The 12,083-nt window shown below is 38.5% G+C and overlaps 1 protein-coding gene across 4 annotated transcripts in view; it reads right to left on the bottom strand.

Moving 5' to 3' along the window:
• SCEL (sciellin) overlaps positions 1 to 10,236 on the bottom strand; it is a 69,234-nt gene extending 58,998 nt beyond the window's left edge. For 2 of the 4 annotated variants that reach the window (XM_063392267.1, XM_063392271.1), the window contains exon 1: positions 10,023 to 10,235. The gene's annotated coding sequence lies outside the window, so the exon portion shown is untranslated. Of the gene's footprint in view, positions 1 to 5,514; positions 5,532 to 10,022 lie in introns of those variants that run through there. The other 2 variants (XM_063392270.1, XM_063392268.1) reach the window with 2 other exon arrangements.
• Between the last annotated feature and the right edge of the window lie 1,847 nt (positions 10,237 to 12,083).

Below are 12,083 nucleotides of genomic sequence, written 5' to 3'. Positions count from 1 at the left end.
GTAAACTTTCTTAAACAGATTTCACAAGAAATGTTTGAAATACCCATTTCGATAGCTTGTTTAGTATAGGAGAAGAGAATCAGCTGAGCAGAGTGTATATACAAAATTCTGTATATACAAACAACAGTTTGCCATTATTGCAAACAACATTGAAGTCTTTGTTTGAAAGGATTCCGTGTTATTTTCGCGGAAACATTTTGAAATCACTTTTTCTCCCCAAAGCTGGTAAATCTGTTAATTTTATTTATCTCTCCTGTGGCATTATGCTATAGTACTTACAGTGCTATTCAAAACTCTATAGAATAAAAACATTTAACACCAAAAGGTCCAGTGGAATCATAGACTATCCTGAGCTAGAAAGGACCCACAGGATCATTGAGTCTAATTCCTGGCCCTGCATAGGACATCCTCAAGAACCACACCGTGTGCCGTGGATCATTGTCCAAACACTTCTTGAACTCTGGAACTCTGGCAGGCTTTGTGTCATGACCTCTTACTGGGAAGCCTGTTCAGTATTTAGTTATTTGAGTGCATACATCTTTTAAATTCCCCCTTCCAAGGGTAATAAGAGAGTACCATGACATGCACACAAATCACAGTTTGCAAGAACAACACTTAGCTCATGAAAAAAGCAGAGTGGAGTTGTGACTTGTGCAAGTTGCGACTTGCAAGTGCCACTGTTTGGAAGACACAGAGCAGAAGGAGACTGAAATTTGGAAGCAGATATCAAAGTGACTGAAGAGGATTTGAAAAAAGAATGAAGGAAAAATATGTCAGAGAGAAAATGGAAGTAAGCAAGAAGGGATCTCAAAGGTCAGTCTGATTTCATATACTGACAATGCAAATCCTCCATGGCAGTGTTCATGGAGAGTTTCAAGAACAGTATCCTTGTAAATGAAGATTAATGTATCCTACTGGTTTTAAGCAATGGTAGGTATGTTTGTGTAAAAAATAGAAAATTTTTTCCCAAAAATTGTACCCTTTAGAAAAACTGCTAGCAAGTGAAGAGAGACAGGATGAGCAGTGATGCTGCATGAGAACTATGTCTTGAACAATGCATGGCATGTCAGCTATTCCATCCACATGGCTTGTGTTTGGGATAGTTTAATATCTGAAATATGAAGGAACAAATAAAGGCAAACACAGAGGATGAGGAAAGTGGGTTGATGACTTGCAAACAAGGGAACCAAGTGATTTGAAGACAATGCCACAAACAAGCAATACTCAGAAATTTGGGCATGAGGGCAAGGGCAGTTATAGCCTCTCAATACAGTTTTTTCTCAGGGTTTTGCAAGGTCAGCCTCTTAAACAGCCAAACCTAGCACTGCGGGGACTACATGTTCAGGAAACACCACAGAGATTGTCGTGAATCAGTATCTCTACCATTTATCTAACTGTACAGTGCAGTGATCCAGTAAATGTGTGTTGACAATAGGTTTTGCAGTGAACAGCAAGGGTGCGGTTTCTTTATCAGTTTAATTGATCTAGTACCACATTCCCACTGAAAGTAACAGTTGTGCCTGGCCTTGGCCGTGCTCTCCAATTTGTCCCTTAGATTGCCTTGGTCAGATCACCAAACATCAAGATTTAATTCATTTCAAGTCTCATAATCAAAGAACAGAAGCAAGGCATGTGGAGAAGAAAAATATTCCGGGTAGACCAAGCCCGTTCCATTGCTAGAGATTGGGTGGTTTACATCAGTCAGGAAACCAGCTCTTTCAATATAGCACCTTAATTTAGGATCTATTGTAACAAAAAAACCCTCAAAACCAAAACTTTAACCTCTCTCCAAATTCAGTCATATTGTTGTTAGTGATTGTTATTAGTAATTTCCCTGCCCTAACAGCTGCAGTGTTTTTAATACAAGAGGTCTCCCACAGGATTTCAATTGAAAGGACTTTCTAACTCTTAGAAGGAACTATCTATGGCCTTTCTGAGGGTGTCCAAAATTTCTTGAAGTACTGCATTAGCTTTTGTCTCAAATCACAGTTTGTTCAGATCTCTACATGCATACATATGGGAAAGGTTAGTAAAAACATAATTTGGTATATATGGGTTATTTGCCAATTATTACTAATTCATGCCCTTTTCCATATGGAGTAACTTTTTCTGATATCAACACTGTTTTTCATATTAATGGTCTTTGATATCTTTCAGGCACTGCTGGTAAGGATAAAACTTGAGGATGGGATTTGAATATTATCACTTTAGGTTTAAAAGAGGCTGTCTGACCTCCAAAGTAGTCAAATGTGTTTCCAGTACTTTAATCATCACTGCACTAGACTCACTCCAGTAAAACATATCATTTTTGTGCTGGGTAATCCAGAACTGTACACAGTACTTCAGATGTGGCCACACCAATCTTGAAGAGAAAAAGGATCCTTTCCCTCATCCTGCTAGCATTGCTCTTACTAATGTAGCCCAGGAAGCTGCTGCCCTTTTTGCCATGAAGGCTGTGTTGGTAGCTCATGGTCATCTGGTTTTCCATTTCCTGAAAACTTTCACTCCAAGGACCTTTTAGGCAAAGCAACTTTCCAGCCAGTGGGTGCTCAGCATGTACTGGTGCTTGGGGTTTTTCCTCACAGATATATGGGTTTGCCTTTACCATTACTGAAGTTGAGATTCCTCCCTGCCCTGTTCTCCAGCTTGTTGCGGTCCCTCGGAATGGTGACACAACCCCTGGCACACCAGCCAGTCTGCCCGGTTTGTGTCCTCTGTGAACCTGCTGAAGGTGCACTGTGCTCCTTCATCCAGATCACTCAGAAACATGGAGAACAGTATCAGCTCCAGTATTAAGCCCTGGCATACAGCACTGGTGGCTTTACCAGATTAGATTCAACCATCTAAAGCACAGACTGCCCTGCTTCTTGTGATGAAAGACAATTTCTCTTCTCCCTAAGCAGCATGTACATCATATAAATTGCAACTGGCCCAGAGGGAAGACCAAGCCAGAACTAATAACTTTGAAAAGAAGCCCATGCTTTCTCTCTTTAATTATATACATCTTCTTTTCGTGTGACAGCATTAACCTGCTTCCTTCCTCATTTTCTCCCATTCTTGCCACATCCCATCTCTGACAACCACGTAGAAAAAAATTAAGGGCTTCCTTGAACCCTTCATTTAATCACAAACAAAAAGGAAGGAGGTAATCACCCATACATTGGCAACTCTATAATTATAAAGTCAATGAAATGTAAACTATCTTCACTACTGCCTTCTAAATAATTTCTTGTAATTACTAAAATGTACTGATTTATTTTCATTCTTGAGTTGTGACAGAAATTACTATCAAAATGTTTGCAAAAAGGAAAGAATATTAGAATCCCAAAATCCAAAATTCATACATAGGAAGACATTTAAATGTAAGCATAAATTTGTATTAGAAGCAAAGGAGATGAACATAATAAATAGGCATGTTTTATTGCAGTATTTCCACTGAGGGGTTTAATCACTTGCAGTTTTGTGTAGTACTAGAGAAGTTGCTCTGTGATGAGCATCCAAGCTAATCTGAGTACAGATATACTGTATCTCATTTGCAGTAGTACTATGGAAGGTAAAATACATAACTGCTTTGATTTATCAAAAAGGGACAGAATATGCATTCAGGTCAATATATGACCACACATTAGAAGCAGATGTAATAGATAGTATGCAGATGAGTGAAACTTTAAGCACTGCTTTATGTGTTTTAATTCCACAGTAAATTTAATGTATGTATAATATAAATACTTGTTTATTGAGCTTAAATATGGTCATGTACAAAATTAAAGTTCCACATGACAAACTTTCTCTATAGTTGTCCTGAAAAGTGTGCCAGCTTTTTGGGAGGACTCTCAGTTCTGGCCCCTGGGCTGTTCATGCAGAGTCTCTGATCCCAAAGTAGCCACATGTCCCTTGTATTACTTTCTCCTCAGTTTGTAGTTAATGGAGTGGTCCTTAGTCAGTACCTTGAGGAAATGGTGGTGGACACCCACCTGTCTCCAGTTCCAGATGGGTAGAGTTCAGAACAAGGCACCTGCAAGCCAGATGTAAGACATACTCTGCCCTCAGTAATTCTGCACTGACCACTCCTAGGTTACTGCACAAAGGGAAAGGGAATTGCAGGTGGCTCCATAATCAGGGATCTCTGGCTCCATGCATTATTTAAGGCAGAGATAGACTGACTCAGCCTTGAGTGTGGCAGACACATCACTGGTGTGGTGAGGTCACATACCCTCTGGTTATGTCTGACCTCCCTCGAACTTCTTTAATGTTGAGACCTTTGAAAATTCTACCTATAAATTCAGCAGAAAAGTTGAGATTAAGCCCAAGAAAAGTGCAAGTTCTTAAATCGTCACATTGCAGCACCAAACACAAGGGATTAGATTACTCCTTGTAGCAGACACAAGGAAACATCTGCTCACCTCTCCCGGTGGATAGATTTTCAGTAAACATACCTAGGCCTGTCCAAGTGTGAATTGTTACAGGTCTTGGACTGGGATCTGCCCCAGCTATTGTTGTCCCTGCCTCCCAGCCCCATAGAGTGCCTTCAAGTCACAGCAGCCATTCCATTTTGTTACACTGAAGCTTCAAAGAAGGATCAGAGTTGAGAGCTTCTGCCGTAACTCGGAATCACACAGTGCAATCGACAGAAAAATCTGTGAAGGGTTTAGTCATTATTTCTGGCACCACAAGATGAATTTTCAGGAGGTTGCTCAAGCTGTATGGACCGATTAATTACTTTAATGTTAGAGGAAGAGCAATGCCCTTACTTCTGACTGCAGGTCCTTGCACCTTCCTCTGAAGCGTCTCCCTCCAGGCTCTATCAGAAACAAATTACTGTCCTGGATGGTGGGTAGGTCTAATCTAGTGTGTCCATGCCTCTCTAAAAGAAAACATTAAAAGCAGAAGTGTGCTTCTTCCTACCAGCCTTTGGCACAGAAAAGAGTGATATCAAACTATGATATTTCCACTGAAATGTTTCAAATATTGAAGAAGGTTTACCCCTCATTTTTAAGATAATTTATTTAATTGATTTCATTTTCTACACTCTCTCAAAAAAAAAAAAACCAAATCATATTTTCATTCAGATATTCATTAGTGCAAAGATCACAGGACAGGACTGTGTAGACAAGTCTGAAGAGAAGACGTAGTGCTAATTTAATTTAATCACAATCTATTAAGTATTTACATAAATACAGTCCTCCAAGAAAATAAGCTTTTATTTTGCCAAGAGCAATTCCTTGAAGGATGATAGCGCAAGAAATACTAAACATATTATTACAAAAGATTTTTAGAAGTAAAAGTACTAATTTTAATTATATTGAATAATACTGAAGCTTCTCATTCTTTCAAAAATTAATTTATTCTGCTTGCACCAGTTTATAGTTGCTTTCAGACACAGGCAGTGCTTTTTTCTCCTGTAACAAAGTCATATGTTCCATGCCCTTGGAAAGATGCACTGTGTCTGAAATTAATACAAAGACTCAGTCTTCCCCTGACTGGACAACTGTAGAGAATAGAACAGCCCCTCACCTTAATATGATCCAAGACAAGAACAGCTGCATCCAGACGGGTGGGACTTTCTCGCAGACCCCACAAACAGCCCCTGCCCTCTTCAAGGGCTGCCTTCTGTACTGCAGAGTTATATCCACAGCAATCCCTTGCTTAGTTTGCATTTCCTGCCGGATCATTCAAGGACTCAAACCAAAATCCAATCTATAATTCAATGCGGGAAACTTTCTTTCAGGAATGGGGAGCTCAGGTAGCAACAGTATAGTACAATAGTACTGTTCACTCACACCTCCCCATGCATTCTCCATTAAAAGCACTATTTAATTAGTATTATTTCACAAATAAGGAGAATTTGACTGTAAATAAATTTTGATTTTACTATTCAAGCAAGAACGTTGCATAACAGAAACTGGTGTAAACTTGAACCAACCTGTAGCTCAGAGTTAATAGCAATGGTGGTAAAAAAGATACAGTACTTTAACTGTAAGGAGGTTCTGCTATAAAAATGTTGACCTTTACAGTTATATGCACTTAGTCTTCTGAAAGCTTAAGAAAGTTGTTCTGTAAAATGAGGTTTAAATCTAAAACTGGAACTTAAAAACACCTCAGCCCTCCTGTTGCCTCTACACAGAAAAATGTAAATTCTGTAGGCAGGTCATTGTATTTGGAGTTCCCTACTGACATACATACATGCCTCTGTAGAGGTACCTGCATGGCTTGAAGCAAATAGCTTGGTGTCTGCCTCAGATCTAAACTGGGAGAGGAGCTTAGTGCAATACAGGTTTTCAGGGTGGCCTAATGCAGCAGGCAGTGCTGGGCACTTAATAAACCAGAGTAGATACAGCAGCTTTATCCCAAACAAATGTTATCACAGATGGTATAGGACAAAAGAGCCTCTCTTGTTTTATTCCAAGTTTATGACATGTTGTTTCATTTGTGAGTGGTACTCTGCTTTTACCCAGGAAAAAGTGACCACAGCTGTGCTGCCCACTACCAGTTAAACCAGAGGTTAACAATGTTCTCCTAAACTAAGGACATTGCAGTTTCTTAGTCTGGGCATTAACTCATTCATATATTGCACAAGCTTAAAGAGAAAGCACAAGGGAAAAGCAGGAGCTCAAGCCATTTTCCTAAAGAAAATATTCAAACTACAAATTGTGGAACAGAAGGTTCCATCTTCCCACATGTCTTACACCAGGAGAAATAACCATCCTGTGTTTTTCAGATGCCTGTGGTACAGCTGAGAGTTATTTAGCTATTTTGCTTTTTATAACCATATATACCATAAAAATTGTGTCTTAGAACCTGAAAGTGATTTAAAACATCACTTGTCCTCTCTGTGTATGCTTGTAGCTCTCCATAAGCCTTCTGCTACATTTGACAAGGTAAATCCACAAGTTGTGTCTTCAGCTCTTTTCAACTTCCTGAAAAAAATACAGATTTCATAGTCCATCACAAGATCTCTCCTTTTTTTCATCCTGCAACATCCTGCAAGTTTTTGAATCCTCCAGTTTTGTTACTAAAAAGTTCTGACTCTGTCAGAGTTTTCTTCTTATTTGCTCGCTTTTTTTGTACTACTACACTTTTATTTTCATTTTCCTAGTAAAGAACTGTTATTCCTATTCCCATATCTTTGCCTGAGACCTCCTCGATTTCAAAATTATAAAAATTCAGAGGGAGGGGGTTTACATTCTCCATTTCAAGGGAGGCTCCTGCCTTCCTTAGCAGACACCTGCCTTTCTAAACCAGGATATTGTTATAAAATGTGAAAGGTATTTTATAACCTGAGCTAGATGGGAAAAGACTATCCAGATGAGTCCAGCTCAGAGCTTCCAGGTGTCTTAGCTATCCCATTCTAGACTACATCCTGAGCACACACTTGTGCCTGTGAGAGTAGTGAATGTCTCTCAATTACTGTGGTGTGGTCCTTTTTATTCACATGCATTCGTCTTCGGTTAACAAGAGAACTACCACAAAACAAAACAAAACAAAAGGCATCCGCAAGAGGGATTCTAAGAGTTAAACCAGATAACAGACACTCCTGTTTCTGCACAGATCATGCAGGAAAGACTATATAGACACCTGACAGACTTTGTTCTGGGAACTGGTGCCTTTTATAAATGTGATATTTAATCTTCCACTTGCTTATTTGTACTGCAGAGCTCCTGAAAACAGAGAGCGACCCCGAAGTGCCGTTCTGGATTCTAGAACATACGTACAGCTTGGTGCAATGTGCACTTTGAGCACTAGGTGGAAACAGAGCAATGAAAATAAGACCCATTATCAACCCTTCAGCACAACAAATGGAAGAGCTTTTCTCAACAAATATGACAGATCCCAGAAAGGAGAAATGGCAGCTAAAATCCTCTTCATTTTGTTGAGAGGCTTCTATAATTCTCTTTTCTTTCACGCAAATAAGAGAAAATATTATCCTTAGTCTTCTTAAAATTGATTTTTATTTTTCTTGCTTTAAATTTTGGGATATCATTATTCAGAGTACTCAGATACATTTCTGTTGGCTATTCTTCAAATTTTCCCATGAAAATTAGATGCATAGCAATCTTTCCTCTATTGCTATTGCAGTTTTGCAAAATTTTATGTTGAACATATACTTCTGATTTTGTCTGCTGCATTTCCTTGTTATAGATTCTAAGCCAATAAAATAGAGAAAATAGAAATGTAATGCTTTCCTTTCACTTGCTTATGCAACAAGAAAATCAGAGCTAGAAAAGTTACCCTAATTTTGCTCCTCTTATCAGACAGTTCTAGGAGACTCTTTATCATAATGGTTTTTGGGTTCTTTTTTCATCTCAGGAAAGAGAACTGGAATGATATTTAGCTTTGGATGGTAGCCATGTTTTAAATATTATGTTGCTTGTGGAAAACTTGGCTCCAGAAAAGTCCATATGCAACTGCAGCAAAAGCCCATAGAAATGAGGACGAATGATGTGGCATTACACTGGAATCCACAAAGCAGAAGGGAGACACACAACAGCAGTTCTGGTCCAAGCATTCATGGTCAGGGTGGGACATCCAGGCCTTCTCACCTTAATTCCAAGGTTAGTGGTATAAGAGCCTCCATTTGAAGGGATATAGTCATGCAGCCTCAAAAGAGCCTGACCTAGTCATCCCTCACCCTTTCACTACTGTCTGCAAAGCTTGAAAGGTCTGGGTTTGGAAGTTGGTACAATAGAAAGGGATATCTCTAGTTTTATTTAGAGTTCATGACATGCTGTTTCATTTGTAATTGCTACCCTGTTTCATTTTCACTTCTTCCAAATTCTTCTATTTTTCTTTCAGTAAAACATTGATGATTATCAATAAGTTGCTCAATTTCATTATGCATATTTGCCTAAATTCTGCATCTGTGTCCACCTTTTAACCAAGAAGAGGCCAGACAACTCATATCTCAAGCCAATTTTATCAACTGAAGCAGATCTCAACTGCCTGAGGTGACTTAGTCAATTGGCTCAGATGCCAGAGCAAACATTCACTCTGATGGAATGCAAGTCAAAATCTGAACCAAACTTGAAACCTTTTGAAGCATGGGGGTAACTAAGACTATTGTTCCAGATCCAAGATAATATGATCTTCTATCTACTGGGTAAATATATTCAGTAAGTTCGATTAAATTATTTCAAACACATTTTCTAAACTCTGTAGAAACAAATGCTAGGCTAAACTCAGATCTAATCTCAGATAGGTGCATAACTGTCCACATTCCTGAAGGAAGTTTGTCCATGATGTGTACAATGAAGGCTAGGTAGGTCAAGATATAAATGCAATTATAAGTAAAACCTTTGCTTGTGGAAAGGTTTTGAGGATTTCAGTTCCAGTTGCCATTAAATTAAACCTGCCGGTGGGATACTGTATATTTCCTCAAAGATTTTTGAAAATAGTTTAAAAAATGAATTCCATTGGACAAATAGTGTCTAGCTTAGTCCTTTGTCCCTCGTGAGGTGGTCATCCCAATCTTATAATTATGGTCATCTTTTAGAGAAGACACTTTAAGCAGCATGAATATCTCCTTGCAATATAATAAAAGAGTGTCACTCATCTTTCACTTAAAACTGAAAGGTGATGAATTCCTAAATAAAGTACAGGAATTGTTAAATACATCTTTAAGAGGTTCTTGTCTACATTCACTAACATCTCTGCTTGAAATAGTGTCAGAAGATAATGGCATGCATTCAATTTAACCCATTATTCCAAATCTACTAGGTATTTAGAGACTGGATTTTGTATCAATGGGACTTCTTAGTAGTCTAGCTACATGACTGAACAGTTTCAGGATGGCAGTCTAAAGAATGTACATACTGGTTCTGAAATAAGAAGAAAAAAAGGACTTTTCAGGACATTCAGAGCCCACATTACACATGGCAGGAGTACAGGGGAAATTCTACTTGTAAATTAAACAGAGATTATATAGAAAACACTGCAAGTCAAGCACAGATGTTCTCTTTTTTGATTTCAAATGAATTCCCATTTTAAGTTCCTCAGGTAAGCTTATTGCTACAACATGGACTTACCAATTTTGGCACTGAAGAGTGTAAGGTCAGGAGAGCTTTCCAGATGCAAAAACTTCCACTGCTCACAAGACCTTTGAAGACTTGACCACTGAATAGAGGATTCCTGATGTGCCTCCAGTTATTATTTCCAACAGCTAAAATCCCTTTTCCACCAAGATTCAAGTTTCAGGCTGCAGCAGACTGGTAGTTTACCTCTGCTGTTATCTGGCTGCCTGGCAGTTGCTGTTGGTGACTGGAAGTGTTACTAGGAGTGGTTTTGGCTCTGAAAAGGATAGCTGTGAGTCAACATGTGGGATAAATCCAGACATGCCCAGCTTTCCTCCTGCTCTGTAAACACAGTGATCTGATACAGAAATCTGACTTTAAAGCACTTCAGATGCATTAAGTATATCTTTGCCTTTCTGACACATAAAGGCTGTCTTCATACTCAGCCCAGTAGTCATGTGGCACAGGTTCTTTTTTGAGGCACTCTAAATTGCAGTGACTTCCTTGCCTCCAAGGTCAAGCATGAGTGATAAGCATCAAGAGTGAGATCCTGGCTGCTGTAAAGCCAAGAGAAAAATTCCATTGATCTCAACAGAATAATGGCATATACTGTAGTATATATATATCACAGATAGCAGAAAACTGGATCCTTGCAGTGGTGCTAAATCTGCAACCCAGGTATTTGCAGAATCCATATACAGGGCATAAAAAAACCTGCTCATTACTCAAATTAGGCCATCAAATTGGCAGGGCATGAAAGAATTCTCAAATGGTTCTCAGATGATTTTCCATCAACCTCTAACACTGTAAAATTTATTTACCATTGGATCTTTGAGTAAACAGCTATAGGGTAATCTCTCCCTTAGTCATCAAAAAGTTTGACAGCACTTGATTAAAATGTAAGCATCTTAGATACAGAGCTGCTTGTTGGACGCTTCTAGAAGTTGAAGGCTTATCTAAAGCAAAAAGTAGCTTATCTCTGTGGCTTGCTTAGCTTTTGGATGCTGGTCTCCCTCTTGGTAACTAAAATGTACTGAAAGCAATACATTATGAGCTCTGCATACAGAGGTGTGCACGTGCATGAACATACTCGTGTTTAATTGTCTCTACATCAAATTTCTCTCAGGAGTCTTGGATATCATAAACTGTAATGATACTACACAACCAAATAGATCAGTATCTGACAATATTCAGGGAACAGCATTGAAAATACCACTTATATAATAATACATTGATTGATTGATACAATCCTTTCCTATTGAACTAGTCCATAACTGAAAATTTCTGAGAATATTTAGCATATGCCATCATAAAATCACAGTGAATCGTTAAGTAGCAGCCCTAACAGCATTTTAATAAGGCAAGAGTGTATTTAATGTCAGTTAACAATGAGTGTAACTAAAAATACACACTGTCTGTGAGTCTGTGTTTCATGGATCGTGATTCAGGACATGTTAATTTTATAATGTCAGTCCTCTGTCACCCCGTCAAAACCTTTGATTCAGTGCCCCTCTTAAAATGGCACAAGTTCAAGAGCATATCAAGGAGTGGAGAGCTTAAAGCATACACAGTCACTTACAAGTATTATCATGCACTCAGAATAATTGCTACTAAAAAAAGCCAGGGGCTATCAAGCAACATTTTAATCTTAATTCAGAGTAACTACAGTGTATTAAGCCCCTTTCTGCAGTTTCTAACTGGAGATACTTAAAAATATTTTCTTTTCCAGCTGAAATGGGGGGAACTATTGAGGAATTCTCATTGACTGGTGTTTCCTCATAGTACTGAGGAAATCACAAGAGACTTTCAGTTACAAGTAGGCACAACTCCTCATTCATTGTTTTATTTAGAGTAATTAATTTAAATGGTTTTTAGATTAACAATCCAAAAACAAGCTGAATTTTGACTGATCACATATCATCTCACAGCTGTGCTTTAAATAGAAGCCTATTTGGCACATGAAAAATGAAATCTTGTCTACTACACACAATTTAGAAGAGTGTGATTTGTTTTAAGAGTTCAGTTTGTAGCATTTTGTGTTAACCTACTGTACTGTGCCTTCTATCACTCTAAGGA

The sequence above is a fragment of the Prinia subflava genome, chromosome 3, assembly GCF_021018805.1.
Source record: "Prinia subflava isolate CZ2003 ecotype Zambia chromosome 3, Cam_Psub_1.2, whole genome shotgun sequence".
Lineage (NCBI taxonomy): Eukaryota > Metazoa > Chordata > Aves > Passeriformes > Cisticolidae > Prinia > Prinia subflava.
The sequence above is the reverse complement of the archived record's forward strand: the minus strand, read 5'-3'. Positions and strand labels throughout refer to the sequence as shown.